The following is a 27943-nucleotide window of genomic DNA, read 5'->3' as shown; positions in this document are numbered from 1 at the left end:
TGTAATTTATGGCCACAGCATTGAACTATAAGAGAATTAATGGATTTTTAAGAATAAATTGTTAAAGGTCAAATATATCAATAAGTCAAATATGTAAAAAATATAAAGATCAGAAATAATAAATGGGTAAGTGTAGCATGAAAAAAATCCAAAACAAGATGTTAATATAGCACACACACAAGAAAATTTTCAAAATCAGTTGAAACTAAATGAATAAATATATATTGCAATTACAATGAGGACTCATCATTTACTAACTCAATAAAATAAAAAGCATAAAATCATATATACCAATTTTATGAATTGGTTCGTATACACATAAACTATGCACACACACATATATATCTATTTGTTATGTTATAAATGTACATGACTCATCAATTTGATAAGAAATAAACATCAAAAAATAATTATTCCCTTGGACCCATTATTTTCACTTTTGAAGATTTAGTAAGAAAAAAGTATTTTTCACAAAGTGGGACCTTTCATAGAAAGAAGTTTATAATTTGGAAGGAAATGGTATGATAAATTTTAAAAATAGTTAAATAGACTATAATTATAAAGTCAAACTACTATAGATAATTAGATAAATATTATCAAAGCTATACTATTGTGGTTCTAGAAATTAGTAAAACAAAACAAGAAAAACCAAACATACAACATCACTTCCAATATAAAGTGGTAAGAACAAGAAGAAAATTTTGTGTTTGTGAGCCACACTTGAATAATATATTCAAAATTAAATGTGTTGTCATAAGAATTGGAAAATAAAGTTATGACCAATGTATAATAAGTATTGACAAATATTGTTACAATACAGTGGTGTAGGGAAAATTAGTTTAAAATGTAGTATAGAGTCAATACTACTTAGGATTCACATTTTTTCTCTTCCCTAATTAAAAAAAAAAGACTTGTTTTTTATATTGATTGTCGACTGGCAGATCTATGACATTGCATTTTTCTTAATAAATGTGTGAAGATATTATGCAGCATAGCAGCAAGGCATGCTCTGTTTCATTAGTAGTCCACAGGGGATAGGGTGAAGTGGTTTGGCCATGAGACGTCTACAGAAAAGTACCATTTGCTGGCTGTATATTGCTCATCTCTGTTACAGTGAAATCCTCCTGTAACTAAGGTCTATCCTTTCTTCTCCTATTCTCAATAGATATCAACTTCTTATGGTTACTTTTCTTCTGAAGACTTTCCTGAGGGCTCCAGCCATCTCTGTTTCTCAGACTGTAGATGAGGGGATTGAGCATGGGAGTGAGGATGGTGTAAAAGATAGAGACCACTTTGTCCTGCTCAGCAGTGTGATAGGCTTTGAGAAGAAAATACTTGATGATGATTAGTCCATAGAAGAGAGTCACCACAATCATATGGGAAGAACACGTTGCCAAAGTCTTCCTCATCCCCATATTTAATCCTAATCTCAAAACAGTGTAGAGAATCTGCCCATATGAAGCCATTATGGCAGATATTGGAAAGAGGAGAAATACAACACCACTGACAAAAAAACCATTTTCATAAAGAGAAGTGTCAGCACAAACAAGTTCCAGAAGAGCTGGGATCTCACAGAAGAAATGATGGATGTCCCTGGAGCCACAATAAGGAAGATTCAGAACATAGACAACATTGATGAAGGCATTGAGAAGTGCATCCAGCCAAGTGCCAACCACCATGAAAATGCAAACTGTAGGGCACATGAGAACTGAGTAGTGGAGGGGATGCAATATTGCCACATAGCAGTCGTAAGCTATGACTGCCAAGAGAAGGCACTCTGCTCCCACCAGAGTCAGGAACAGGAAATGCTGAATTACACAATTAGTATAGGAAATGTTGTTTTTTCCAGACAAAAGTAGAGATATACAAGAGGTCCATCAAAGAAAGTTAACTGAGAAGAAATTTCATAGGAGTATGGAGGTGAGAGTCCAACCAAATGAGAATCACCATCATAACATTGACAATATGGGCGACAAGAAAAACTAGGAAGATGAAAGTAAAAAGTAGCTTGGGGGGTCTGGATTTGGTAAAACAGTCCCAGGAGAACAAAGGCAGTCCCAGTGGTCCTATTTTTCCATATCTCCATTCTGTCCATCCTAATTCATTACCTTGGATAGAGTTTACAAAAATCTTTAGATCCACTCTCTATCCACTTTTGTACCACTCTTATTTTACAATGTGTCACTTTCATTTTCTTCTTAGCAATATCAATGATATATTTTATATATAATGTGGTTTGACTACATTTAATTATATGTGATATCACAGAATGTTGTCACTCTCACAACTTTAGTGCAAAATTTCTTAAGACAGATTTATAAATAATTCTCAGGATTGGACACGTTCAGTATTTTAAGGAAATGTATTTAAAATCTTTGAAATTTTCTAAGTACAATTTAATTAAAAGAATAAAAAATTAAATATATATCTCTATAGATCTATCTATTTATCTATAAAAAATATCCAACACATACTTAAAGTCATTCTGTGGTCTTGAATAGTTCTGATTTCCAAGTACTAGAGATTAGATAAGTTTTCAGTCTTAAGTAAATAAGTAATCTTCTGTACACCTACACAAAATCTTTTCAGTGTTTTACATATGTCATTTTGACCACTATAACAGTCTTCAAAGGGTTACTTTCTTTGTTTTCAAAATATGATTAGACTCTCAAAGAGATCAACTAATACGTGCAGATATAGAGTACTGGAACTAGAACTATAATTAGATGTAAATGTTTGCAAGTGTTCTGATCTAGTCTTAGCTGTTACCTAATTCTCTAAAAACGAAATTGGTTTAAGGTGTTCTGTTTTTAAATAAAGAATGTATAAGAACTTTTTTTGAAATTTGACAATTGACAATCTAAGACCATCCAGAAAGTACAGAAAAAAGCTCAAACAGGCTGCTTGCTGAGTCAGATTCCAAATCCTGAGGTCACATAGTCACAAGACTGTTGATACTATGAAAAACAAAAACAGTAGCAAACAATCAAATGACTGTTATTGATCTATTCTGGCCAGTGGGCTTGGTAATTTTCTTTATCTGTGCTGTAGTTCAGTAAAACTCTGGGTGTAAGAAAACATACAGCACCTATCTAATGAGAAAATAACCTATTCTGTAGAGAAAAAACTGGAGAGAAGCTCCATTGATAGGTTTCAAGTGCAATTTGAGAAGTAATTTGCTTATGTACAGGCATTACATTTTTCAAGGTGTCCCTCAAAATTGTGACATAATAAAGCACAATAATACCAAAAATTAAATTTCACACAATTAGACTTGCTCCTTGAAGAATGTAGTTAGTGGCTGTCATGATCTATAGTGACTTGCTTTTATGGCTTGAAACTTGACCATTTATATGTTGTTCTATATAAGAAATTCCACCAAAATTAGCATTGACTCCTGAACAAGAATTTCTTTAAACAAGCCAACTCAATTAGGAAAAAAAAAAAGATTACCTTCACTCAGGATTTATTTGGTATCTCTTCTTATCCCAAGTCTTTATGAACAGTGTCTATGAAGTTACATACACTTTGCTTGAAGGAAAAGAAGAGAGTAAAATGCTTCAATGAGAAAATTAAAAAAAAACACTAAGTATTTTAATTCCTGATGGTAAATTAATTGTATTGTCTCTAAATATAAATGCATCTTTTAGTATAAAAATGTATATTTTACAGAGTCAGCTATCCTAAACCAGTAGTGCATGTTACCACTGTTGGCAGATGCAGATGTAACCTAGATAGGATAAGGGAATTATAAAATAGTAAATAATTTATTAAAAGGCTATCCTTCTATATTTTTAATCCTCTCTTAGTGTGATGTTCTCCCTTGAACAGATAGTGTTATTACAGCGCCATAAAGACTTTAGACACTCAGTAAGAATTTTGAAATTTTGAGTTACTTCCAATTGGCTACTCTTCTTGTTTACAACCAAATAACTTGGTATGTGATTTCTTGAAGTCCAAGACCACATGAGGTGAGTATTTTGTTCTGTTTACCCACTCCAAAGTGAAAATTAACATGCAAGAAAGTAGACAGAATCAGACTGTTGTTTTAGTATTAATATAAAATGTTATTTTACCTCATGTTGTTTAAATGATTTCCACAAATGATATTTTATATAATAGTCCATAATTTGATGAAAATTATATTTTCTTTTTTAAAATTAATTAATTAAATTTTTAAAAAGTTTTAAATTTTATTTTATTAATTTTTTATACAGCAGGTTCTTATTAGTTATCCATTTTATACATATTAGTGTATATATGTCAATTATATTTTCAATATTTTAAGTACTGAAGACTTTTTAAAAACACATTTACAGATGTGACTGACAACTTATTAAAAAACTGCATAGATTTTTTTTATATGAAGAGTCAATTTATTCAACTGAAATAACTGGTAAGATCTTAAAATCCAAACGGCTCAAAGTTTAACCAGTTTTAACTCAAATACTTACCTTTTACACTGTTTAAGTATTATGAATAAGAAGCATATCAAATATGCAGTCCTTTGTGCTTAATTAAGAGTAGGAGCAAAAGATACATTTTCCCTAATGTATCTTTTTTCAACAAAATATATTAAATTGTTATATTTATTTTGATAAAGTCAAAATTTTTACACTTACAAATTTTAAAAAGATTCCTAATTTGAATCTTCAGAGGCAAATAAATACATAAGTAAGTAAGTAAACAAATAGATAAATCCCACTGTCCATGTTAAAAGATATTCAATGGCTATACATTCTGGGTATGTATATTTTTTAATTCAAAAATTGAGCCAAGTTTTTCTTTTCTTTTTTTTAATGGAAGGATATATCACATCAGATACATGTGGTAAGTACATAAATCTGGTATTTAAAAGTATTGCTCTATTTCACTTATTATTTATATTGAATTACAATTTTGAATAAATTATTCTGTAATTTTATTTTTACCTGTATTGCAAAACAAGGCTGATGTTGTGTCTTATAAAGAAAAGTTCCTGGTCAACATCAAGCCTTTCAACTAATTATTTGGCATCAAATAAATCCATTTTTTCCCCAGAAATACTAACTATAAATTTTAATTATTTTCCCTCAAAATATCACCAGAAATTTCTTTATGTAGACGGAAACATTGCACATAGAAGTATCCAGAGTGACTCATCTCTTGATGTCAGGTCCATACATTATCAATGAACTAAGGAGGTTAACTAGCCCACAAAAATCTCTCTACCGTAAAGAGTTGTGACAACTTATAATTCCACCTGTACTGTCCTCAGAGAAAATGTCCCTTGTTTGCCTCTCTCCTCCTTTAGGTAGACAGTAGCATAATCGTTCCATTGTCCTTCAAATACCCAAATAAATAAGCCTGTCCTCTTAGAAACAAACAAAAATATCAGTCAATTTCATAATCATTTGTTTATCAGCACCAGATTACTCCACCTTGACAGTTCAAAAATTGCCATGTCAATATCCCAGTTCAGAATTTAATAGATGCGACTATAGAATATCTGTCATTTACGATCCAGAGCAAGTGTACTTCTTTCCTGACTTCACCATTGTTTAATGACCTCAGATATGTTACTTGACCTTTGGTTTTTCATGTATAAAATGGGATAATAAGAGGATACATGTATAGGGTTTTGTGAGGATAATGTTAATTAATTATTGCAAATTTATTAGGATAGTGAAAGATGCACAGGAGAGAATAAAAGTTTCACGATGTGGAGTTGAGCTTGAATTTTATGACTAAATATAATTAGGACTATGAATTGATCTATATAGTTTTGTGTTACCTTCTGGTCATATCACAAACTAGAGACTTATGTAACAGCATATATATATATATATATATATATATATTTTTTTTTTTTTTTTTTTTTTTTTGCGGTATGCAGGCCTCTCACTGTTGTGGCCTCTCCCGTTGCGGAGCACAGGCTCCGGACGCGCAGGCTCAGCGTCCATGGCTCACGGGCCTAGCCGCTCCGCAGCATGTGGGATCTTCCCGGACCGGGGCACGAACCCGTGTCCCCCGCATCGGCAGGCAGACTCTCAACCACTGCACCACCAGGGAAGCCCAGCCAACATATATTTTTAATATATCACCCATGTACAGTAAGTTTCTGGGTCTTTTTCAACTAGAAATATGCATCTACCTTTGTGAATTTTGTACATTTGTGATAGTATTGCACATATCTTATTAAAGTAACCCTGTGCACTCTTAATTGCAAAATTATTCTCATTTTTCTATATATAGAGAGGCATATATAATGTTTCTCAGAAGTTGAGCTTAATTTGGGAATGATACATCTAGCTGAGTTTTAGTTACCTGGGAGATAATTAGGTCACACTGTGAGGTTAGTTAGGTTAGGTCACATGGTGAGATTCGTTTGATGTAGTATTGGTTGTAGTGTTAGCCATTGGATTTTTCTAGTGTGTATTTGTATATCAAACTAGTGTTATCATTTATTGATTACTTTCTATGTGTCAACCAGAGTTCTAAGTACTTTACCTTTATGTTAAATCCTCAGGCCTGCTAATGTCTCTACCAGTAAGGCACTGTGAATAATACTGCTTCAGTACCTGTGATCATATCCACCATGTTTTACATACACACAACTTTAATATCACTAAAGTTTTGATTTAGAATTTTTTACTCTACTTAGAAAAATTTTAAATATAGTGTGAAAATCTAAATTCAACAGAAATCAGCATTTGAGAGGGACTTGAACACACCTCAAAATCATTACAACAACCATGTAATTAGAAAGCCCATCTCTCCTTTCACAACAGTGCTTATTTGTGCAAACTTACCAAAATATTCAGACAAAGGGTAAAAAACCCAATTATTAGCATTATAACTACTAAAAAGGGCAAAGTGTAAAAATAATTTTGGAATTAATATATGTTTTTTTTCTGTTAAATTCAGTCTTTTCTTAAAGTTTCCTTTGAGCTTTAGAATAGCGTATGCACAATAATACTTTAGAAATTTTTTAAAGATAACTCAAAGTGTTAATCTAGTTTTGTTATCAATGAAAATAATTGGGAATATAAGGACCATTCAGTAAGATCTCCTTTCTATTAAAGAAGCATAAGGTCCAAAAAAATCACACTACTTCTAACATGAGTAACAATCTTTATATACCAGGCTCACTGTTATTAGGTTGGCATCAACTCGACCCATGTTCCCCAGAATACCATTACCTGTATGGTTCATGGCTAACATTTACAAATGAGAGGAATTTACACATGATTTGAAAAATAGAAGACAATAAAAGGAGTTATTATCTGAGGAAGGGAGATGCATAAGCAAACATGAGTTTTAATTAGCTTCCTGGTGAGCTTCTAGGAAATATACTATATAGGTGCTAGAGACTGAGGCCATCAGTAGGACCATCACACAAATCCTGAGATTTGTAGCACCTTCCAAGTGAGTTTCTAAGACCACCCCAAAATTGCCTTCATTCTTCCAGCCCTTCTAAAATATAAACAAGCATCTAATTTCCTATGGTAAAAATCAATTATACCTGGAAAATAATGAGTGAATTCTATTTACAATATAATACAAATGCTTTATACACAGCATTTTTTTTTTTTTTTTGCCAAAAAATGTACTAGGAGATAGAAATGCAAAAATAGGAATCGGAAATTGATCTCCTAATCTGATCAGATGACAATAGAATGGTACAATAATTGCCAGTGGAAGATGGAACAAGTATTCCAGACTATACTGTGACCAAAAAAAAAAAAAAAGTTAATTGAATTATCACTGGTTATTGGTGAAAATAATGCACATCAAAGGCAAGAAACACTTACTCTTTTTTTTTTTTTTTTTTTTTGTGGTACACGGGCTTCTCACTGCTGGGGCCTCTCCCGTTGCGGAGCACAGGCTCCGGATGTGCAGGCTCAGCAGCCATGGCTCATGGGCCCAGCCGCTCCACGACATGTGGGATCTTCCTGGACCAGGGCATGAACCCAAGTCCCCTGTATCGGCAGACGGACTCTCAACCACTGTGCCACCAGGGAAGCCCCAAACTTACTCTTTTTAAAAAAAGTTTTTATTGAAGTATTGCTGATTTACAACGTTGTGTTAGTTTCTGGTATACAGCAAAGTGATTCAGATATTTTCATTGATAGTTTTTCATATGTTTTGGCAACCATAAGTTTATTGTATATGTCTGTGAGCCTGTTTCTGTTTTTTAAATATGTTCATTTTATCATATTTTAATTCCACATGTAAGTGATATCATATGGTATTTGTCTTTCTCTGTCTGACTTCACTTAGTATGATAATATCTAGGTCCATTCATGCTGCTGCAAATGGCATTATTTCATTCTTTTTTGTGGCTAAGTAGTATTCCATTGTGTGTGTGTGTATGTATGTATATATATATATATATATATATATATATATACCACATCTTATTTATTCATTCACCTGTCAATAAACATTTAGGTTTCTTCCATGTCTTGGCTATTGTAAATAGCATTGCTATGAACATCAGAGTGCATGTATCTTTTCTAATTAGAGTTTTCATCTTTTCCAGACATATGCCCAGGAGAGGGATTGCTGGATCATATGGCAACTTTATTTTTTTAAGGAACCTCTATACTATTCTCCATAGTGGCTGTACCAATTTACATTCCCACCAACAGTGCAAGAGGGTTCCCTTTTCTCCACACCCTCTCCATCATTTATTGTTTGTAGATATTTTGATGATGGCCATTCTGACTGGTGTGAGGGGATACCTCATTGTAGTTTTGATTTGCATTTCTCTACTAATTAGTGATGTTGAGCATCTTTTCATGTGTCTGTTGGCCATCTTTATGCCTTCTTTGGAGAAATGACTATTTAGATCTTCTGCTCATTTTTTTGATTGGGTTCTTGTTTTCTGATATTGAGCTACATGAGCTGTTTGTATATTTTTAGATTAATCCCTAATTGGTCACTTTGTTTGCAAATATTTTCTCCCATTCTGTGGGTTGTCTTTTTGTTTTGCTATGACTTCCTTTGCTGTGCAAAATATTTTGAGTTTAATTAGGTCCCATTTGCTTATTTTTGTTTTTATTTTCATTACTCTAGGCGACAGATTTTAAAAGATTTTGCTGCAATTTATGTCAGATAGTGTCCTGTCTGTTTTCCTCTAAAAGATTTATAGTGTCTGGTCTTACATTTAGTTCTTTAATCCATTTTGAGTTTATTTTTCTGTATAGTGTTAGAGAATGTTCTAACTTCATTCTTTTACATGTATCTGTCCAGCTTTCCCAGCACCACATATTGAAGAGACTCTTTTTCCCATTGTATACTCTTGCCTCCTTTGTCATAGACTAGGTGACCATAGGTGTGTGATTTTATCTCTGGAACTTCTCTCCTTTTCCATTGATATATATTTCTGTTTTTGTGCCAGTACCATACTATTTTCATGGCTGTAGCTTTGTAGTATCATCTGAAGTTAGGCAGCCTGATTCTTCCAGCTCACTTTTTCTTTCTCATGATTGCTTTTGCTATTCACAGTCATTTGTGTCACCGTACAAATTGCAAGACTTTTTGTTCTAGTTCTGCAAAAAATGCCATTGATAATTTTATATGTATTGCATTGAATCTGTAGATTGCTTTGGGTAGTAGAGTCATTTTCATTGATTCTTCTATTCCAGGAACACCGTATATCTTTCATCTGTTTGTGTCATCATCAATTCCTATCATCAGCATCTTCTAGTTTTTAGAGTACACATCTTTTGCCTCCTTAGGTAGGTTTATACCTAGGTATTTTATTCTTTTTGATGAAATGGTAAATGAGATTGTTTCCTTAATTTCTCTTTCTGATCTTTCATTGTTAGTGTATAGGAATGCAAGAGATTTTTCTGTATTAATTTTGTATCCTTCAACTTTACTGAATTCACGAGCTCTAGTAGTTTTCTGGTAGCATCTTTAGGATTCTCTATGTATAGTATCATGTCAACTGCAAACAGTGACAGTTTTACTTCTTCGTTTCCAATTTGGATTCCTGCAATTTCTTTTCCTTCTGTGATTCCTGTGACTAAGACTTCCAAAATTATGTTGAATAAAAGTGGAGAGAGTGGAGATCCTTGTTATGTTCCTGATCTTAGAGGAAATGCTTTCAGTTTTCCACCATTGAGAAAGATGTTTGCTATGGGTTTGTCGTATATGGCCTTTATTATGTTGAGGTAGTTTCCCTTTATACCCATTTTCTGGAGAGTTTTTTATCATAAATGGGTGTTGAATTTTGTCAAAAGCATTTCTGCATCTATTGAGATGATCATATGGTTTTTATTATTCAGTTTATTATGTGGTGTGTCACATTGATTCATTTGCGTATACTGAAGAATCCTTGCATACCTGGGATAAAACCCACTTGATCATGGTGTATGATACATTTTTTTTCTTTTTTTTTTTTTGCGGTACGCGGGCCTCTCACTGTTGTGGCCTCTCCCATTGCAGAGCAACAGGCTCTGGACGCGCAGGCTCAGCGGCCATGGCTCACGGGAGCAGCCGCTCCGCCGCATGTGGGATCTTCCCGGACCGGGGTACGAACCTATGTCCCCTGCATCGGCAGGCAGACTCTCAACCACTGCACCACCAGGGAAGCCCGTGTATGATACTTTTAATATATTGTTGGATTTGGTTTGCTAGTATTTTGTTGAGGAATTTTGTGTCTATGTTCATCTGTGATATAGGCGCATAATTTTCGTTTTTGTGTGTGTGACATCTTTGTGTGGTTTTGGTATCAGGATGATTGTGGCCTCGTAGAATGAGTTAGGGAGTGTTCCTCCCTCTGCTATATTTTGGAAGAGTTTGAGAAGGATAGGTGTTAACTCTTTTCTAAATGTTTCATAGAATTGGCCTGTGAAGCCATATGGTCCTGGACTTTTGTTTCTTGGAAGTTTTTAAATCACGGTTTCAATTTCGGTACTTATAATTTGTCTGTTCATATTTTCTATGTCTTCCTGGTTCAGTCTGGGAAGGTTGTACCTTTCTAAGATTGTGTCCATTTCTTCTAGGTTGTCCATTTTATTGGCATATAGTTGCTTGTAGTAGTCTCTTAGGATCCTTTTTATTTCTGTAGTGCCAGTTATCACTTCTCCATTTTCATTTCTAACTTTATTGATTTGAGTCCTCTCCCTTTTTTTTGATGAGTCTGGCTAAAGCTTTTTCAATTTTGTTTATCTTCTCAAAGAACCAGCTTTTAGTTTCATTGATATTTGCTATTTTCTTTGCCTCTATTTCTGCTGTGATCTTTATTATTTCTTTCCTTCTACTAACTTTAGGCTTTGTTTGTTCTTCTTTCTCTCGTGTTGTGTTTAGGTTGCTTTTTCCTGTTTGTTTGTGTATCTATTGTAGTTTTTGAGTTTGCTGTTCCCATGGGGTTTTGATATAGCAATGTATGTATTTACAAGGTTGTTATAAATTGCTGGTCTCTTTCCTGCCTAGAGAAGTCCTTTAGCATTTGTTGCAATGCTGGTTTGGTGGTGCTGAATTCTCTTAGCTTTTGCTTGTCTGTAAAGCTTTTGATTTCTCCATCCAATCTGAAGTGAGCCTTGCTGGTTAGAGTATTCTTTGTTGTAGGTTTTTTTCCTTTCATCACTTGAAATATATCATGTCACTCCCTTCTGGCTTGCAGAGTTTCTGCTGAAAAAAATCAGCTGATAACCTTATGGGAATTCCTTGTATATTATTTGTTGTTTTTCTCTTGTTGCTTTTAGTATTTTTTCTTTAATTTTTCTCAGTTTGATTAATATGTGTCTTGCCACATTCCTCCTTGGCTTCACCCTGTATGGGATTCTCTGTGCTTCCTGGACTTGAGTGAGTGTTTTTGGCTATAATATCTTCAAATATTTTCTCAGGCCCTTTCTCTTGCTTTTCTCCTTCTGGGACCCCTATATTGCAAATGTTGGTGTGTTTAATATTGTCCCAGAGGTTTCTGAGAGTGTCCTCATTTTTTTTCATTCTTTTTTTCTTTATTCTGTTCTGTGGCAGTGATTTCCACTGCTGTGCCTTCCAGCTCACTTATTTGTTCTTCTGCCTCAGTTATTCTGGTTTTGATTCCTTCTAGTGTATTTTTCATTTCCATGATTGTATTGTTCAACGGTTTGTTCTTTATATCTTCTATCTCCTTGTTAAACATTTCTTGCATCTTCTCGATATGTGCCTCCGTTCTTTTTCCGTGATTTTGCATCATGTTTACTATTATTAGTCTATATTATTTTTCAGGTTGATTACCTATCTCCTCTTCATTTAGCTATTCTTGTGGGGTTTTATTGTGTTACTTTGTTTGCAAAATATTTCTCTGTTGTCTCATTTTGTGTAACTTTCTGTTTGTGGTCTCCTTTCCTCAGGCTGCAGGATCATAGTTCTTGCTTCTGGTGTCTGCCCCCTAGTGGGTGAGGTTGGTCCGGGTGCTTGTGCAGGCCTCTTGGTGGAAGGGGCTGGTGCCTGCCAGTGGTGGTTGGAGCTTGGTCTTGCTCCTCTGATGGACAGGGCCTTGTCAAGTGGTGTGTTTTGAGGTGACTGTGAGCTCAGTATGACTTCTGACAGCTTGTCTGCTGATGGGCAGGTCTGTGTTCCCCTTTGCTCTGTGCTTGTCACTGCCCTGTCAGAAGTGGGGTTTGCTCCCTAGTTGTTGGAGTAGAGGACCCCATATCTGTTTCTTAGCTTATCTGTGATCTGTAGTGTGAGGTAGACAGGATTGGAACACTCGCAGTGGGAGGGAAGCCAATGAGTATTCCTCCTCTGGAGCTGTTTACCTGTGGGTGTGCTCTTTTGTGTCACCTTTTACCCATTGTGCAAGCTCTCAGATTGTACGCTTGTTGACACAGCTCTCAGCCTCACCTTAACTGTGGGTATGCAGCAATTGACCCTGCTGTCTCTCAATTGTTGTTTTCACCAGGCCACCAGCGTAGACCCACTGAAGTCAGGCCCAGGTTTGCAGTAATCATGTGTCTGGACCCACTGTGGGCACTATGGGAGCAGCTGAGTCTCTGGCCTTGCCAAACCCCCATGTGTATGTGCCCACAAAGTCTACAGCTGCTAAAGCTAGAACTGTCTGGGCTGTGGGAGCACTCATTGTCTGTCCAGATGTTCTGTAGGTGCTGAGTTTACAAAGCTAGGCATAGTGGAGTCAATTCATGGTTTGCACAGCTGCAAGGAGAGATTTCAGCTCTTCTTCCTTAGTCGCACAGCCCCTGGGTCTCAACTCTGGTTTCAGCCCCACCTCTGTGTGTGGGCCACCAACAGGTGTCTGTTCCTGAGTCTTCCCTGGTGAGGAGGGGGCATGGAGACTGCAGTGGCCAGGGTCGCAGAAGCCCTAGTGGGGACAGGGCACACAGGGTAGCTGGTGGCCACGGGCACAATAGAGCTGTCCTTGGCAGTGACAGGGCATGCCGGGGAGCCAGAGGCCACAGGCGCAAGAGAGCCTGCCCTGGCAAGGGCCCTTCCTAAGTGTCTGAGGAGGCAGAGGTGGGAATGTGGGGAGAGAGGTTGCAATGGTGGCCCTGCCCATTGCACGTCACTCAACAATGGTGCTTTGCTTCTATGGCAGTCCGAGTTTCCTCCACAAGTATTCCTGGTTGCAGATTTCCTCACTTACCTCCTCTCAGGCTGTCTCTTCACAGCCAACAACAGTCCTTTCCCCAGGTGCTCTCCAAACCCCACACTCCAGCACCTAGCCACTCTCTGCATAAGCAGATATATGTCTCAGGCTGAGGCAAGCAGGGCTGTGGCACAGACCTTCTGTGTAGGTCTCACTCTGTCCTGTCTGCCACAGACTGGTTGTTGGGATTCCCTCCAATAGCCCCCAAGGCTCCTCTTCTGTCCCAACTGACCTCCCCGCCTGTGAGGGAGCTTCCCCACATGCAGGAACCTCTTCTCTCCTTCAGCTCCCCCACCAGGGGCACAGGTCTCACCCCGCTTCCTCTCCTTTTCTTTTCTTCTTTCTTTTGTCATACCCGGTTATACAGGGATCTTTCTTGTCCTTTTAGGTGTCTGAGGTCCTCTACTAGTGTTCAGTCGGTGCTCTGTGAGAATTGTTTCATAGATGTATTCTTGATGCATTTGTGGGGAGAGATGAACTCCATGCCCTCGTACTCCTCTGCCATCTTGACTCTCCTTCAATAAATGGAGTCTTGACCTGGATATATTCCAGTGGGAATAGTGTGTTCATGACACCACACTATACTAATTTCTTTAATTCCTGAATATAGAGTAGAAATAGACATTCTCATCAATATGAAGCTAGCAGCAAGATTTATTGCATATATAGTTTGAATTATACATGTTGAATATTGTTATGAATCTTGTTTAATACCATGACAAATGTGCAAACACAAATGTATTTTTATATGAAGGTTATATTTTATGCCACCAGGAAATTTATTATCTTTAACTATAGAAAAATATATCTACTAATTTTGGCACACTAATTTTGGATGGTTTGAAAATATTATGCCAATGACCTAACTATGAGTAAGATGCCTTTTAGGGGGCTCTTCCATCTTCCTGGTAGGCCTTTGTCTTTTCTTAATTTACCACACACATGCATTTTGATTTGCTTTGTATTGTTTAAGCAGGCCACTAACTTTGTTTTGTTCAGGTTAGAATTTATAATCTGTCCTTTGTGGGCTGTGGTTCCATTACCCTCAAATACCCTACTACTTTCTCCCATTAGTTTAACCACACCAGACACCAGAAGCGCACTAATTTCATAGAATAAACAGAACAGGGAAGAACATGTAATGTGAGCACTGGATAAAGGTGAATAATCCATTAGCAAAAATTAGAAAATACAATTTTAAATATGGCATTTAGAATATGAATAACTGCTAGAAATTCTATTAAAAGATGTACAAGACCTATATACAGAAAATTACAGATATTGCTGGAAGAAATGAAAGACTTACCTAAATGGGAAGATGCTCCATGGTCATAGATTAGAAGATCAGTACTGTGCAGATAACAATTGTACACAAACTAAATTATTAAGAAGAAAACTAAGAAACTGTTTTACATACAGAATAGTGGAGCTCTATTAGTAGCATTATGTTTACCATACCAAGCAGAACGTCATGGAAAACTAATTTTCTCAACAAAAGTTTATGATATAGAAGTATAGGTTGCTAGATAAGTGCACACATCTGGCTTCTTCAATATATTTATGTGCTTATCTGCATGGCATTTTGAGGCACGACGATCATTTTTTCTTAATCTTTTATGTTACCATACTGTTACTCTGTGATCAAACATGCTAGTATTTGAAATAACATCAACCCTTCTGCCATTCATAATTTTAACTCTCTGCAGAGTAGATCTAAGATGTGGAACAGCTGGGGAGATGTGTAGGATATCAATATATCTAGTCATAATAAAATGATTATGATTGCTTTGTAGTGGAGAGAATTCTCCAGGATATCTGCTATGAAGACTGTTGACTGTGGATGAAAAATGTAATTTGTTGAGGTATGTAAGTAGGTAGTGGTGTCACGTCAGAGTAGAGGCTATCCAAGTGAGTTGACGTACCACCAGATCCTTTTAAAAACACAGGTTCTAATTAACTGCTGAGTTTGTTGTTATTGTTTGTATGGTTTTGGATATGAGAAATTAGAAATGGAAATATGAGATCGGAGCTAAATTGCTCCTTGTTAAAGTAATTTGTGTACTCTAGTAACCTTCTTTCTCTATGAATATCCCATTGTAATAACACGTTTTTCCTTTAAATAAATATAGGATAGTTTCACTATTGAGTTGAGGGCTACCAGAATATTATCTTGCCTGGAATATCTTCACATGTTTGCCTAACTCTAAATGTGAGTCATCTTTAAGAACTTGGCTGAGGTGTTACATCTTCCATAGTATTTTCCCCTGATACCTGCTACTCCATATTGCCTTAAATTTCACTCTTGCCATCACTGATTGGGTTAATTGAACAGCCTCTTAGACACAATACATGCAGTAGCTATCTCTGTAACTATACTTTCCATGGTAAATAATAATGATCTGAGTGTCTCTCTCCCATTATGGATTTTTTGAAGAAAGGAACGACATACATATACATCTTTGTCTTTTAGGGACTTCACATTCTTACTAGTTCTTATTTCATAATTAGTAAATTGATATTTTGGAAATTAGTTATTCATTAGTAAATGACTAGGAAAACATAATAGAGTGACTTAATGATAAAAAAGAGTTTTCTCTAAAAATAAATTAGAGTGCAAAATTTGATTTACAGTGTATCTCTGGAAAATCAAACTTGAAAACTTTTGTTTTGAATTATTTTTACATTATGATAATAAATTCCTCTTGAGCTTCAGTTTATTTGAGTACTGAACTTCAAACTTTCCTGCTTTTTGTTGGTTAGAGATAACTTATATTTAATATTTTCATGTATCGCATTTTTATATATAATTGTGAAATACAAAAAACATACCACCTTAATTTTAAGTGTACAGATCATGTTAAGCACTTTCACATTGTTGTGCAACAAATCTCTAGAATGATTAATTTTCCAAAACTGAAACCATATACACATTAAGTAACTCCTCATGATTACCTTCCCCAGCCTTTGACTATCAACTTCTACTTTTTGTCTCCATGATATTGAAAATTCTAGGTACCTCATATAAGTGGAATGATAAAATATTTGTCTTTTTGTGACAGGTTATTTCACTTAGCATATTGCCCTCAATATTTACCCATTTTATAGCGTAAGTCAGAATTACTTCCTATTTAAAGTCGTATTATATTCCATTGTGTGTATATACAACATTTTGTTTATTCATTCATCCATCGTTGGACACTTGTGTCCCTTCCATCTTTTAGCTATTGTGAATAATGCTACAACACATGTGTATAAATATCTCTTTGGATCTCTGTTTTCATTTCTCATTTCTTTTGAATGTATACTCAAAAGTTGAATCAGTGGATCACAGAGTAATTTCATGTTTAATTTTTTGAGGAACTTCCATACTGTTTGCACAGCAGCTGCCTTATTATACCTTCCCAACAACAGTGTACAAGCGTTCCAACTCTTTCACATCTTTGGCATTTTTTTAAAAATAAGGGCCATCTTACTTGGAATGAGATGTTACCTTATAGTGGTTTTGACGGGCATTTGCTAATGATTAGTGATGTCGAACAGCATTTTATGACTGTTGGATATTTGTATATTTTCCTAGAAGAAATGTCTGTGTAAATCCTTTGCTAATTTTTTAATTGGGTTATTTGTTTATCTGTTGTTGAGTTGTAGGAGTTTTTTATATATATTCTAAATATTAACCTCTTAGCAGATATAGGATTTTCAAATATTTTTCAAATTACATAGGCTCATTTTTAGCACTGTTGACTGTGTCTTTTAATGCAGACATTTAGTTGTTTGTTTGCTGTTTAATTTTGATATAGTACAGTTTATATATTTTTTGTTTTTGTTGTCTATTATTTTGTTATCATATCCAATAAAGTAGATCAATATCAAATACCATGTGGCTTTTCACTGTTTATTTCCTGGGAGTTTTATCATTTTAGTTCAAGTGTTTAGATATTTTTTCACTTTTTTGTTGTTGGTTTGTTTTTCCTTACTCTTTCATGCTACTCTCCAGCTCTATTCAACTTCTTGGATTTATTTGAAAAGGAAGCATTAAAATTTGGCCAAGTTCATGGGGTTTGGATTCAAGAGGACTTGGGCTAAAAAAGCTTGCTGAAATTTTTTGTTTGTTTGTTTTGTAGATACTATCATATTAACAAATTTCTTTTCTATTCCAAGTTTGCTAAATTAGAAAAAAAAATATAGATACAAAATTTTATGAGAAAAATTCTGTGTCTATTGAGATGATTTTGAACTTTCTTCTTTACTCTCTAATATGTTGAAAGACTAGATTTATTTCTAATTATAAGCATATTTTTTATTCCTTATAAACACAATTGGTCATAAGTTATAATTCTTTTTGGTATTCTTGAATATATATATATACAGATTTTGCATCTGGGTTTATAAGTGAAATTGGCCAGTAATTTCTTTGTTTTCCTATCATGATTATCCTACTCTCAAAAAATGCGTTGGACTTCTACCATTTCTTTCCATTCTTTGGAATAGTTTGTGTAAGATTAGAATTATTTCTTCCTTGAATATATGGTCGAACTTGCCTATAGAACCACATGAGGCCAGAGTTTCCCATGTGAAAATACTTATGTTTCCTAATTCAATTTATTTAATGACACATTATTATTCAAATTTACTGTTTATTCTTCTGTCAGTTGTGATAAGTTATATATTTTCTAGGAATTTACCAATTTCATATAAATATTCAAAGTTGTTTATAATATAATTGTATCTATTTGAAGACTGAATCATATTTAGTAATTATCATTTTTTTATCATTCCTGTTATTATTAGTGCATTCTCCCTTTTTTCTTTAGTCTTTCCAGATAATTATCAATTTTATTAATTTTACCTAAGAACTAATTTTTGGTTGAGCTTTTCTTTTCCAATGGAATTTTGCTTTCCATATTATTTTATTTTTTATTAAAGTATAGTTAATTTATAATATTATATTAGTTTTAGGTGTACAACTCAATGATTCAATAGTTTTATAGCTTATACTCTATTTAAAGTCATTATAAAATACTGCCTATATTTTCTGCATTGTAAGATATATATGTTTTGCTTATTTATTTTATACATAGCAGTTTGTAATTCTTAATACCCTAACCCTAACATACGCTTCCCCCTTCCCTCTCCCTGCTGGTAACCACAAGTTTGTACTCTATAACTAGAAGTCTGTTTCTCTTTGTTATTTTTTTCATTTTTAAAAAATTTTTATTTATTTATTTATTTTTGGCTGTGTTGGGTCTTCGTTGCTGCACGCAGGCTTTCTCTAGTTGCAGCGAGCGGGGGCTACTCTTCATTGTGGTGCACGGGCTTCTCATTGCAGTGGCTTCTCTTGTTGCAGAGCACGGGCTCTAGGCATGCAGGCTTCAGTAGTTGTGGCACACGAGCTTCAGTAGTTGTGGTTTGCAGGCTCTAGAGCGCAGGCTCAGTAGTTGTGGTGCATGGGCTTAATTGCTCCGCGACATGTGGGATCTTCCTGGACCAGGGATCAAACCCATGTCCCCCGCATTAACAGGTAGATTCCTATCCACTGTCACCAGGGAAGCCCTATTTTTTTCATTTGATACACTATTTTTTAGATTCCACATATATGTGATACCATCCAGTATTTTTCTTCTCACTGTCTTATTTCCATCCATTTTCCTGCGAATGGCAAATTTTAATTTTTTAGTGCTGAGTAATATTTCACTGTGTGTGTATGTAAGTGTGTGTGTGTATCACATCTTTCTTATCCATTCATATGTTGATGGACACTTAGGCTGCTTCCACACCTTGTCTATCATAAATAATGCTGCTATGAACATTGGGCTGCATTTCTCTTTTCAAATAGTGTTTTCTTTTTTGTTGGACAAATACCCAGCTGTGGAATTGCTGGATTATATGGTAGTTCTATTTTTAGTTTTTTGATGAACCTCCATAATATTTTGTATAGTGACTATGCCAATTTACATTCCCACCAACAGTGATCTATGGTTCCTTTTTCTACATCCTTACCAACATTTATTATCTGCAGCCTTTTTGACGATAGCCATTCAGAAACGTATGATGTGATATCTCATTATGGCTTTGACTTGCATTTCCCTGATGATTAGTGGTGTTGAGCAAATTTTCATGTACCTATTAGCCATATATGTCTTCTTTGGAAAAAGTCTATTCAGATCATCTGCTCAGTTTTAACTGTGTTGTTTGTTTTATTTGATACTGAGTTGTATAAGCTGTTTATATATTTTCAATTTTAGCCCCTTATTGTTCATATCATTTGCAAATATTTTCTCCCATTCACTAGATTGTCTTCTCTTTTGTCAATTTTTTTTTGTAGCTATGAAAAAGCTTTTACATTTAATTAGGTCCAAATTGTTTATTTTTGCTTTTGTTTCCTTTGCCTTAGGAAGAAAAATGAAAAAAAATAATGTTATGATTTATTTCAGAGTATTCTGCCTATGCTTCTTCTATATTTGTTACGATTTCCTGGCTTATATTTATGTCTTTAATCCATTTTGAGGTTTTTCTTTTGTATACTGTGTGAGAAAATATTCTAATTTCATTTTTTTCACCTGTAGCTGTCCAGTTTTCCCAGCACCATTTACTTAAGAAACTTTCTTTTCCCCATTTTATATTCTTGTCTACTTTGTCATAGTTTAACTGACCATAAGTGCATGGATTTATTTATGGGCTCTCTATTCTGTTCCATTGATCTATGTGTTCTAGTACCATACTGTTTTCATTACTGTAGCTTTTGTGTACATTCTGAAGTCAGGGAGTGTGATAAACCCAGGTTTGTTGTTTGTTCAAGATTGCTTTGGCTCTTTGTGGTCTTTTGTGGTTCCATATATATTTGAAGATTATTCGCTCTAGTTCTGTGAAAAATGCCCTGGGTATTTTGATAGGGACTTCATTAAATAATGAAGATTGCTTTGAGTAGTATAGACATTTTAACAATATGAATTCTCACAATAAATTAACATGGGATATCTTAATTTACTTGTATCATCTTCAATTTCCTTCATCAATAATTTATACTTTTCAGAGTATAGGTCTTTCAGATCCTTGATTAAGTTTATTTCTAGGTATTTTATGTTTATTATTTGATTTAAATGGGATTGTTTTGTTGCTTTCTCTTTCTGATAGTTCATTATTATTATATAGGAAATCAACAGATTTCTGTATATTAATCTTGTATTCTGCAAATTTACTGAATTTGTTTGTTAGTTCCAATAGTTTTTGGTTGATACATAGAATTTTCTATACATAGTATATGTCATCTGCAAATAATGACTGTTTTACTTTTTTCCCTTCTAATTTAGATACCTTTTATTTCTTTTTCTTTTCTGTGGCTAAGACTTCTAATACTATGTTAAAGAGAGTAGCAAGAGTGGGCATTCTTCATTTGTTCCTGACTTTAGAAGAAAAACTTTCATATTTTTTTCACCATTGTGTATGATCTTAGCTGTGGGTGTGTCACAAATGGACTTTATTTTGTTGAGATATATTCCCTGTACAACAAGTTTGCTGAGAAATTTTATCATGAATGGATGTTAAATTTTGTCATATGATTTTTATGTGTCTATTGAGATGATCAAGTGATTTTTATCCTGTTTTGTTAATATCATGTATCAAATTGATTGATCTGTGGGTATTGAACTATCCTTACATCCTTGAAATAAATCTTGATTGTTCATGGTGTATGATCCTTTATATATATATATAATTGGATTCAGTTTACATATATTTTGTTGAGGATTTTTGCATCTATATTCATAAGAGATAATTCGCCTCTAATTTTCTTTGTTTGTAGCGTTTTTGTGTGATTTTGGTATCAGGGTAATTGTAGCTTGGTTGAGTGAATTTAGGAGTCCTCTGTCTCCTTCAATTTTTTGAATAGTTTGAGAAGAACAGGTAATAGCTCTTCTTTATATGTTTTGTAGAATTCCTCTGAAAAGCAGTCCATTCTTGGACTTTTGTTTGCTGGGAGCTTTTTGATTACTAATTCAATTTCACCACTAGTCTTTAGTCTGTTCAGATTGTCTGTTGCTTCCTGGTTCAGTCTTTGAAGATTGTATGTTTCTAGAAATGTTTCCATTTCTTCTAGGTCTTCCAATTTGTTGGTATATAACTGTTTGTAGTATTCTCCTTTGATTTTTGTATCTCTATGATATCAGTTTTGATTACTCCTCTTTCATTTCTTATTTTGTTTATTTGAATCCTCTCTCTCTTTTTAAGTATATGGCTAAAGACTCCTCAATTTTATTTGACTTAAAAAGAAAAAACTCTTGCTTTTATTGATCTTTTCCTATTTTTTGTTGTTGTTCTCTATTTTATTAATTTCCTCTCTGATCTTTAATATTTTCTTTCTTCTGCTGATTTTGGGCTTTGATTATTCTTCATTTTCTAATTTATTTAGATGATAGGTTAGGTTGTTTATTTGAGATTTTTCTTCTTTCTTGAGGTAGGCCTGTATTACTATAATCTTCCCACAGAACTGCTTTTGCTACTTCCCATAGATTTTGGAAAGTTGTGTTTCCATTTTCATTTGTCTCAATGTATTTTCTGATTTCTTATTTGATTTCTTCATTGACCTATTGGTTTTTTAGTAGCACATTGTTTATTCTCCACATGTTTGTTTATTTCCCATTTTTCTGTAATGGATTTCTAGTTTCATATAATTGTGTTTAGAAAAAAAATGCTTGATATAATTTCTATTTAAATTTTTTTTGATTTTTTTTGTGCCCTAGTGTGTTATATATCCTGGAGAAAGTTTTATGTGCACTTGAAAAGCATGTATATTCTTCTGTTTTGGAGTAGGATGTCATATAGATATCTATTAATTCTAACTGCTTTAATGTGTCATTTAGACCACTGTTTCCTTATGGATTTTCTTCCTTGATGATCTGTCCATTGTTGTAAGTGTGATGTTAAAGTCACCAATTATTACTGTATTATTGTCAGTTTCTCTCTTTATGTCTGTTAATATTTGCTTTATATATTTAGTGCTCCTTTATTAGGTTCATATATATATATATATTAACAAATGTTATATCCTCCTCTTGTATCAACCCCTTTATTATTATATAATGACCTCTGGCTTTTATTCTAGACTTTGCTTTGAAGTCTACTTTGTCTTATATGAGCTTTGCTACCCGAGCTTTCTTGTTATTTCCATTTGCATGAAATATATTTTACATCCCTTCAATTTATCTCTGTGTATGTCTTTAGTTCCAAAATGAGTCTCTTTTAAGCAATATATAGATGAGTTTCATTTTTTATCCAATCAGCCACTAGATGTGTTTCATGAGCATTAATCCATTGATATTTAAAGTTGTTGTTGATATGTATGAACATAGTGCTATTTTGCTACTCGTTTTCTATTTTTTTGTAGTTCTCTGTTATTTACTTCTTTTAGAGTCTTTCATAGTGGTTTGATGATTTTCTTTAGTGGTATGCTTGTTTTCCTTTCTCTCTTGTTTTTGTGTATCTATTGTGGGTTTTTGATTTGTGGTTACTGTGGGGTTTATATATGTTGACCTATAACTATTTCTACTTGTTTTAAACCAATGGTCATTTAAGTTCAAACATATTCTAAAAGATCAATATTCTTTTTACAACTCTTCCCCATGCTGTGTGTTTTTGATCTCATATTTTACATCTTCATAGTTATTCCTTAACTGATTATTGTAGGAATAGTTGATTTTACAATTTTTGTGTCTATCAGTATTGGTACTAGTTTTTTTAAAGTGACAAATCCACTGCTTTTGCTATATATTTGCTTATAGTAGTCAGATTTTTTTCTTTCCTATAAATTCTTACTTCTTTTTCTAACATTTTTCCCCACTTATACAAGACCCATTAACACTTCTTTTCTGATTGGTTTAGTATTGATTAACTCCTTTAGTTTTTGCTTATCTGTGAATTTCTTTATCTCTCCTTCAACTCTGAATGACAATCTTGCTATGTAGAGTATCCTAGATTTCAGGTTTTCCCCTTTCATTTCTTTAAATATGTGGTACAGTGCCCTTCTGGCCTGCCAAGTTTCTGCACAGAAAACAGCTGATAGCCTTATGGGGATCCCCTTGTATATGGATCTTTGTTTTTCTATTGCTGCTTTTAGAATTCTCTTTATCTTTAAATGTGCCAATTTAATTAAAATATATATTTGTGTGTATCTGTTGGTTTTATCTTTTGGGGGCTCCCTGTGCTTTCAGTACCTGGATATCTGTTTCCTTCTTCTGGTTCAGGAAGTTTCAGCCATACTTTTCTCTCTTCTTCCTCTGGGACCCCTATAATGTGAATGTCATTATAGTTGATGTTGTCCCAGATGTCCCTCAAACTGTCCTCATGTTTTTAATTTGTTTTTATTTTTTCTGATTGGATGATTTCCATTATTCTATCTTCCAGATCACTTACTCATTCTTCTATATCTCTTAGTCTGCTGTTAACTCCTTCTACTGTGTTTTTCATTTCACTTATTTTACTCTTCACCACTGACTGGTTCTTTTCTGTTTTCTAGTTCCTTGTTGAAATTCTCAGTGTGATCATCTATTGTTTCCCAAGTGCATTTAACATTCTTATTACTAATGATTTGAAATCTTTATCAGAAAAAGTATTTATCTCTGTTTCATTAGTCGTTTTTTTCAGTTTTTTTTCTTGTTCTTTCATTCAAAACAATTCCTCTGTTTTCTCCTTTTGTTTAACTTTCTCTGTCACTTTGAAATTAGCTGAAAAATTACCTATTCTGGTCTTGAAGGGATGTCCATATGTGGGAGCATTCCTATGCACTCTGTATGTTCCCAGTGGCCTTGATGGGAGTGCTGAATATGAATTAAATTGTCTTAACCCAGGGTATGCTGACAGCTGTCATCACCATGTTGGGGGGTAGGGCTGGAGATGGGAGGTGTAGAATCAGAGACAGATGTTAGCTGGTTTTTTTTTTCTATCCTTTTTTTTTTTTTTTCTGCTTCACCCAAAGTGTTGAAGCAGAAACGCTGAGAGTCAGTTCTGAGCTGGTTTCTTTCCCTCTAAGTGTGCACTCTATTTTCTCCAGTCAATGACACCTTTGCCTATGGGGGAGCAGCACTGTATCAAGAGGTACTGGAGTAGGATCTCAGTATGTGCCAGTATGCATTCTGTGACAGTTGCAGGAAACTGGACAGAGCCTTGTGCAATTTCAATCTGCTTCTTCCACCTTTTTCCTGGGAGAAAGCAAGTATGTACACATTCTTCACAAGTGATGGCTAGGTTTATTATAGCCTTCCTGTAAGTACCACTGGTTTTCAAACCCCCAAAGGGGACTCATCTTTCCCACATTGGACACCAGGACTGGGTGCTGAATATGTGGTTCTAACTGCTCACTCCCCAGGGAAGATCTCTGAGCCCATGCAATACTCCTCTTTTGTATTCCCTCCTAGGAGCACAGGTCCAAACCCAATTGATTCTCTTCCCTTCTCTTCTTACCCAACTGCACAAAGATCTTTCTTTACAACTCTAGTTGTATAGGAGTCTTTCCATCACTATCAGTTTGTTTTCAGTGAGAATTACTCCACTTGCAGATGTACTTTTTATGTTCATGTGGAGGTGAGTTTAATGTACTCCTACTCTGCCATCTTGACCTCCTCTCATTTATCAACTTTAAGTTAATTTTTATATATGGTGTAAGTTATGAATCCAACTTCATTTTTGTACATGTAGAAATCTTGTTTTCATAAAGACATTTGTTGACAAGATCATCCTTTCCCTTATTGAATTGTCTCAGTGCTCTGGTCAAAAGTAATTTTATTATATACAGAAGGATTATTTGACTTTCTATTCCACCTTATTTGTTTGTATGTTTTTATTAATGCCAGTATCAGACTGTTTTGATTGCTGTAGTTTTGTAGTCGATTTTAAATTAAGGAAATGTGAGACCTCCAACTTTGTTTCTTAATAAAATGGTTTAGCCTATCAGATTCTGTGATAATTAATTTTATATATCAACTTGATGAGATTGTTTGATGTAAAGATATCCACTTGAACATTATTCCTAGATGCATCTGTGTGGATGTTTTCTGAAGAGATTAGCATCTGAATGGTAGATGGAGTAAAAAGGATTGCCCTCTCCAATGTTGTTTGGCCTCTCTCAATTTGTTTAAGGCCTGAACAGAACAAAAATGTGAAGGAAAGGAACATTAGCTCTCTTTCTAACACTTCACCTGGGGCATCAGCATTTTTCTCTTGGTGGTCCAGGTTCTCAGGTCATCATATTCCAACTGGAATCTAGATCACTGGCTATCTAGTGTTCAGCCTTTCAAACTATATCACTTGGTGTCTTGGGTCTCAAATTTTCAGATGGCAGACCATGGAAATTCTCACCCTCCAAACTGCTTGAGTCAATTTTGTATTATATATATATTATATTTTGGGGGAAACCTTGGTAAATGCGGGGTCCTTTCATATTTCATATGAATTTTGGATGGATTTTTCTAATTGTAAAAGTTTTACTGGGTTTTGGATGTAAATTGCATTCAATCTTTAAATCACTTTATGAATATTGATATCTTAGATCTTTCTATTCATAGACTCAAGATGTCTTTGCAGTTACTGGTGTCTTTATTAATTTCTTAAAGCAATATTTTATAGTTTTTACTGTAGATGTCTTTTTGCCTCATTGATTATCCCTAAGAATTTAATTATTTTGGATAATATTGTAAATGGAATTATTTTCTTAATTTTATTTTCTTATTGCTTATTGTTAGTGTGTAGAAACAGAACTGATTATTGTGTGTTGACTTTATATTCCGTCACCTTAATTCATTGGTTCTAACTCTTTTTTTCCTTTTCTGGTAAAATAAAAAAAATCTGCATATACAATTATGTTAGAGTGACATCGTGATCATGATGGCATAAGACATCATTTGTTTTTGTCCACCCCCTTAATAACATATATTAGAATTCATCTACCAAACAAAAAAGTGCCTCTGTGGGAGTATTATAATCCAGAACCTCATCCCGAATATCCCAAGAGAAGTCTGCAATCTAGTGCATTGTATAATAGGTAGCTAGACCTTGATATGATCTGTGAAATATGCAAAACCCTGTGAATCAGGACTAGATAGTCTCTTTGAGTCATGGAGCAACCTAATACACAGATCCCCCAAATCATCTATGGACACTGCCAGCAAAACATATGCCATACCCACACTAGTACCAATTTGAAGCCAGATTCTTCTGTGTACTTTGGTGGCATTGGGGATATTTAGATATTGTTAGAAAGTTGGCATACACAGAAAGTTGTTCACCATTGCAAGGGAAAAACGACAAACTTGAGCTCTAGCACCACCTTCAGGAAAATAAAAGTAACTATCGGCAGCTGGCTTGGCTCCTTGCAGTATCAAGAGAAGAAAAAAAAGCTTAAGAATTCTGATACAAATGGAAGCAAGATACATGGAGAAAATGTATTCATACAAGGTTTGAGAAAGCCTCAGAATGTATGGCTGGACTGACAAAAGGATTTCTAACCTGAAGACAGTTACTAAACGTGAAGAAGGTGACTGTTACCTCAAATGTACAAACATTGACACACAATTCCAAAAAAAAAACAAGAAAAAAAAATGACATCTCCAAAAGAACAATAATTTTCTAGTAAACAAACACAAAGACATGGAAATATACAATTTTTAGTTAGATTTCAAAATAGCAGTTTTAAAGAAAGGATAAACTGCAAAAAAAAGACAATTTAAAGAAGTAAGAAACACAATACATGAACAAGCAAGAAAGTTAGCAAAGGTAAACATTCATTAAAAGGAACCCAACAGTTCACCTGCAGTAGCCCAAGGACCACACAGGCCCACAGTCAGCCAGGCTGGAAACCAACTCTGCCCACCAGCTGGCCAGCACCAACCCTTTTATACTCTGGGTCGGTCCCCCAGCCAGCTACCCAGGTATTGGGACCTGCCCACCTGCAGGCTGGCACCATCGCTGGGATTCCCAGGCCTTTCAGTGAGCCCCACATAGAACTAGTCTCACAAACCAGCAGACCGGCAACATCTGTATGAGGCAGAGCCTCGTAGTCAACTGGCCAAGGAACAGCCATGTCTACCAGTGTGCCCATAGTAGCCCCCACAACAGAATGACTGACTCAGCCCACATAGGACACATCCCTAGATCATACAGATCTGGTGACTAGACAGAAGTGTGTGGCTGGACCTGATAAGATATTTCCTACATAACACCACTCCCAAAATACTGGGAAACATAACTGACTGTGAGAACCACACATCAAAGAAGGGACCCTGTGCAACATCCAGTGCAGGCTGTTGACACTACAACACCACAATACCAATCACAACCCCAACAAGGGGATAATGACCAGCAAACTCTGAG

At 34.7% G+C, this 27943-nt stretch overlaps 1 pseudogene; it reads right to left on the bottom strand.

The window, feature by feature from the left end:
• Positions 1–1168: 1168 nt before the first annotated feature.
• LOC115846238 (olfactory receptor 2T27-like) lies at positions 1169–12175 on the bottom strand (annotated as a pseudogene).
• Between the last annotated feature and the right edge of the window lie 15768 nt (positions 12176–27943).

This window comes from Globicephala melas, chromosome 3 (assembly GCF_963455315.2).
Source record: "Globicephala melas chromosome 3, mGloMel1.2, whole genome shotgun sequence".
NCBI lineage: Eukaryota > Metazoa > Chordata > Mammalia > Artiodactyla > Delphinidae > Globicephala > Globicephala melas.
Note: the sequence above shows the minus strand (reverse complement) of the source record. Positions and strands in the feature narration are given on the sequence as shown.